The sequence below is a fragment of the Acipenser ruthenus genome, chromosome 46, assembly GCF_902713425.1.
Source record: "Acipenser ruthenus chromosome 46, fAciRut3.2 maternal haplotype, whole genome shotgun sequence".
NCBI classification, from domain to species: domain Eukaryota; kingdom Metazoa; phylum Chordata; class Actinopteri; order Acipenseriformes; family Acipenseridae; genus Acipenser; species Acipenser ruthenus.
In genome coordinates this window covers 821321-827320 of record NC_081234.1, presented here as the reverse complement: position 1 = coordinate 827320, position 6000 = coordinate 821321, and positions in this window count along the sequence as shown.

Here is a 6000-nt window from a genome sequence, read left to right as displayed (position 1 = left end):
CTCCTGCGCTCCCCTGACTGTCTGACTCACTCTGCACGCCACGCGGCCGTGCCTTTACCAGAGGAGACCCTCGGGGACCCCTGCGCTTAGACACAAAAAAAGTGCATGCTTATTAAAGTTGACCTACTTAGAAAACTTCTATCAAAATAAACTTTTTATATCATTTTTTTTTTTTTGTTACCGTTTTCAAAGTTTTTCCTCCTGTGTTTAATCAGCTCCTGTGAAAGGAGATAAAGGGCTTTGCGTTTTGAAAAGCACAAACTAAAAAAACAACCAGCAATTTCATTACAGGGTGCCTAATTAATTCATTTTGGAGGCTTGTTCAGACAGAAATGCATTAGCCACACTGAAGATATTTGATTTGCATTACCTTGGGAACCAAATACTGTGACCGTATTTTAATCATGATTATAAACACTCAATAGTGCACAATTAAGGAATACTAAAAGAAACTAAAATTCAGTGACAAACGTTTCCATTGGAAGGTTTTATGCATAGACAACAAGGCCTTCCAGGATTCTTGCAGAGCATAGTACGCTGGTGGAACAGACACCCACTATCTCAGCGACTGTGGAGCGGTGCGTGCGTGACGGAAGCAAACTTTACACAGTTCTGTAAACAAGGAACGTGCATCAGCCCTTTCTCATTTGCAAATCCCTTGATAACTTGAGAATCAGGCTCAACCTGTCAGTTTTAGCTCCCGACAACATGTCTCTAGTTTATGGAAATCTAAAATGCCTTATATTTGCGTTCTTGTCTAGCAAGGGATCATGCATGCTTACCCAAATGCATTTCGTTTGACACTTTTCTCTGTGCGAAGATCGCCCCTCAGCTCAGACCTCGATGAAGAGGAGCGCATTCCTCACATCTGGATGCAGCTGCTGATACAGATGTGCTGGAGGCAAGAATATCTGTGCAAGAGAGAGATTACAGCAGGGGGGTTTGTTTCATCCAAAAAGCAAACTGTCCCCAAATGATCTTCAATGAGATTGCAGGCAGGCAGGCAGGCAGGCAGACAGGCAGTATCAGGTCCAATGTCTGTACTGTGCAATATCAGCTCTGAATCATCAGAACATAAGAAATTCTAGAACGAGAAAAGACCATTGATGTAAGCGTGGTCAGTTAGCATTCAGGAGAGGAAAACAAAAAAAAAAAAAACAGGTTAGTATGGGAAATGAAACCTCTGGGAATCCGTGGCTAGACGGGCCGCCCTTCCTGGTAACGCTGTGGTCTGCTAATGGTTCTGCTAGCTAGGTTCTCATAAATCAGCTTGGACTAACTTTTCTGTAAGGCACTGCCTGCTTCTAAAAAAAACCTAGCTATACAGAGATAACAATAAAAAGATTTTCTGACAGTGTTTTCTTTTTCAACATACTGTGCGATGAATTTTGCCGCAGTCACAGATACCAGAGAAAATATTCAATATGCAGTTATAGCTTGTCGTCGGACAAAACCGATGTTTTCATGCATTTTGTTTATCAGATGTTTGTCTACTACGTTAACTCAGATTTTCCTGGATGTTTAAATCTGTGTTTTGCAACAGTTATAATTTCAATGGTAACTTAGTAGCCTTTTTCCATTTATAGTATCGTTTTAAAGACTTTAGATCCATAACAATATGAGCAGGGGCGTCATTTGCTATGGGGCAGGGGGGGCATTTCCCCCCCAGATCTGGGTTTTCCCCCCCAGAGATCTACATGACATTATGTCTTCCACTTTTTGACCCCACTACCCCAGACACATAATATAATCCATATCAGATGGTCAAAGTTCTCTTCACAAATGAATAGAATACGTTTTTCAAATACCATTCTTTTCTAATCTAACCCAGATCCGGAATGAAGTTGGAGACGGTTTCTATGTGATGTAATTGCTCACGCTCAGAGTCTCAAGGGGTCCATCGCCGACATTCATTCATTTTTGATTGATAGTTCATCGTTGCATTGCATTCTATTATTTCTGTAATATAATATTATTGATATCATGAGGAGTCAAGGGGTATGTTTGCCACAGCAAGTGGAAAACGGAAGAAATTAAACACAGCGAGACAACAAGGAGGGATTCACTTGTGGAAGAAACTATTAATATTGTTTCGGCCCAGGTAACATTATTTATACATGCTCTAAAGAAAAGGTACCATAGATTTGAAAAAGGAGATTTAGGCTCCTGTGTGGGGCTGTGCTGTGCGTTTTCAGGTTTGCATAGCTGACGTCCAGACAGAAAGTCCAGTTTAATCTCTTTTTGTTCCTCATTTCCGGGCCCCAGTGGGACTTGCTTGTGTTCCAGGGCAGGGAGAAGTGGAAGATTAATCATCTGTTTTATCTTTTAAATGCAGAGCACGATTCTTGCTGTAACTACACAGCGGCCCCACGGCATACGTGTGTAAACGGACTGCGAAATGCGCGTTTTGTTGCTTTAGGCAAACAATGAAAACATATAGAATATTTTCTCTGGCATCTGACTGACTGCGGCAAAATTCATCACACTACACTGAAAAAGAAACCACTGTCAGAAAAAAAAAAGTTTTTATTGTTATCTATGTTTTTTGTTTGTTTGTTTGTTTAGAAGCAGGCAGTGTCTTACAAGAAAGTTTGTCTAATCTGATTTATGAGACTCTAGTCAACAGAACCACAAGCATTCCACAGCGTTTCCAGCAATAGCAGCTTCACAATGGATCTGGAACTGTTACAACACAGCACAGACAGCGGGTCGGTCTGTCTGTGTGTCTGTCTGTCTGTCTGTCTGTCTTTCTATCTATCTGTCTGTGTGTCTGTCTGTCTGTCTGTCTGTTTGTCTGTCTGTCTGTCTGTCTGTTTGTCTGTGTGTCTGTCTGTCTGTCTGTCTGTTTGTCTGTGTGTCTGTCTGTCTGTCTGTCTGTGTGTCTTTCTATCTGTCTATGTGTCTGTCTGTCTGTGTGTCTGTCTGTCTGTTTGTCTGTGTGTCTGTCTGTCTGTCTGTATGTCTTTCTATCTGTCTATGTGTCTGTCTGTCTGCCTGTCTGTGTGTCTGTCTGTCTATCTGTCTATGTGTCTGTCTGTCTGTCTGTCTGTCTGTTTGTCTGTGTGTCTGTCTGTCTGTCTGTATGTCTTTCTATCTGTCTATGTGTCTGTCTGTCTGTCTGTCTATGTGTCTTTCTGTCTGTCTGTCTGTCTGTCTGTCTGTCTATGTGTCTGTCTGTCTGCCTGTCTGTGTGTCTGTCTGTCTGTCTATGTGTCTTTCTGTCTGTCTGCCTGTCTGTGTGTCTGTCTGTCTATCTGTCTATGTGTCTGTCTGTCTGTCTGTCTGTCTGTTTGTCTGTGTGTCTGTCTGTCTGTCTGTCTGCCTGTCTGTGTGTCTGTCTGTCTGTCTGTGTGTCTTTCTGTCTGTCTGCCTGTCTGTCTGTCCGATATTGAAGACTGTACATCACAAACGTTAACTGTAGTGTGTAGGGTTAAAAACAATGTCAAAATAAAGTAAAGGAAGCCCCGCAAACTCACATATCAAAAAATACTTTATCGAGTAATTTTTTTTTTCTTTAAACACACGTTTCGACAGAGCATTGCCTTCATCAGGGCACAAAGCAGCCAAACGACTGGCAAATTTGGATCAATTTCCATGACATGCTGATAGGGCATCATGGCACTGCAATGGATTGCCAGCAGTGTGGATTCTGCGTGGTGAGGCTTAAAACAATACATTACATTATTACAGTATTCTACAGAATTGGCCAAAATGCTAAGAGTTTTCTGTAGCAAACTATACTGTTTTAGCCACCGCTATAGAAAATTTGGTATTTGCCTGAATTCAACCAGTGTCCCACCTTTCATGAATGCCAAATTCAGTGAATAATCTCAAAGCTATGAAAATATGTCAATGAGTAGTGGTTAGGGCTCTGGACTCTTGACCGGAGGGTCGTGGGTTCAATCCCAGGTGGGGGACACTGCTGCTGTACCCTTGAGCAAGGTACTTTACCTAGATTGCTCCAGTAAAAACCCAGCTGTATAAATGGGTATGTAAAAATAATGTGATATATGTAACATAAGAACATAAGAACATAAGAAAGTTTACAAACAAGAGGAGGCCATTCAGCCCATCTTGCTCGTTTGGTTGTTAGTAGCTTATTGATCCCAGAATCTCATCAAGCAGCTTCTTGAAGGATCCCAGGGTGTCAGCTTCAACACCAATTGTAAGTCGCACTGGATAAGGGCATCTGCTAATAAATAAATAAATAAATAAATAAATAAATAAATAAATAATAATGATGAAATAGTCAGTACAAACTGCATTGACTTTTGTTCGCCCCCTGCTTTTGCTGAGCTATCAGTACATTGATCAATTAGTCTCTGCTGCCATCGTGTGGTCAGATTGAGAATAGCATGCTAGAATTTTTTTTTTTAAGGATTTTTATTTAAATGTATGTTTATACTTTACTCTCTTATTATTTTGTTCAACATTATGTGCACAACAGTTCAAGCATCTTGATTGAGTGTTTTGGAAGTTATGGATAAATAAAATAACACTAAGTACAATAACTTGGATTACCAGACTGCAGTAAAAAGAAGAGAAAAAGATAATGTACTTTTTAGTTAGGCTAGTGAAATTACAATTTTCTACCACCAGGTGGCGATCTTGGAATGCGAATTAGTATTCCAACATCTGTCCTGACCTGTCAGCTGAACTGACCTGAAGGCTACTTCAATTGTCGACCAATATATATATACAGTATATAGTACAGCTATGGCTGAAAGTTTAGCATCACCCTGTAGAAATAGCTAATTTTGCTTCATAAAGCCGAATGAAACCTGCTGAATAATGTTACGTTAACATATTAAATTACACACCGCTTTGTAGTTTTCCAAATATACTTAACGCAAAACTGACACAAATGTAAAAATGTGACATTTCAAAATCTAACATGAAATACTGCTATAAATACTGATGTGATGCTGAAAAGGACAGGTCAATACATATCATTTCATTATCTGTGCGTGCTGAGTAATTCGCATTGCTCTAAGGCTTACTTTTCCTCAACAAACACAGAAACGGAGTCTAGGCTACATGTAGCTGATAAATCTATTATTCCATGAGGTCGGCCTCTTCAGTATTACACAATAAGAGTGATGCCACCTGCATGATCCACGTCGCTGCAGAATTCCACTGGGATTCTGTTGGAATTCTAATGGAATCCAGTGGCATTCTATAGCTTTGTTTGCAAACAATGGTGTTAGCGGTCACGTTGACCTTTCACCTTCAATGTTTATTAGGCAGCAGCGTGGCATCGTGGTTTTCACAATGTGGTGATTGTTTTTAAGGCATTTGGAACAGGGGTGGATTTGGGTCGAATGAGAATCTTATAGCAAGCACATGTTCTAAATTATAAGTGCTGTATAACCGGGAACTACTGGCTGCTGGATTTGAGACAGGAACACACACACACACACACACAGGGAAGGCCATCCGCGTCAAAAACACACACCTAGTACAGGTATTGATTTGGACCAATCAGAATACATAAAATAGTATGTGTTCTAAATAAATATAAATTAACAGTGCCTTTTTTTACTGTATGGTTGGTCATTTTACAATCATGCAGATTTATTCTTTACGAGACACCCTTTTCCAGGGCAACTTACAATTGTTACAAGATATCACATTAGTTATACAATTGCATTATTTTTCACACACAATTACCCATTTATACAGTTGGGTTTTTATTGGAGCAATCTAGGTAAAGTACCTTGCTCAAGGGTACAGCAGCAGTGTTCCCCATCTGGGATTGAACCCACAACCCTCCGGTCAAGAGTCCAGAGCCCTAACCACTACTCCACATTGCTGCCACCTTCAGGATAATAATAATAATAATAATAATAATAATAATAATAATAATAATAATAATAATAATAATAATAATAATAATAATAATAATACAGGCAATATTACAGATTGCTAAATATTATACAATACAGGCAATACAAATGCAAAACAAACACAATATTTACACAATAAATATAGTAAAGGAAT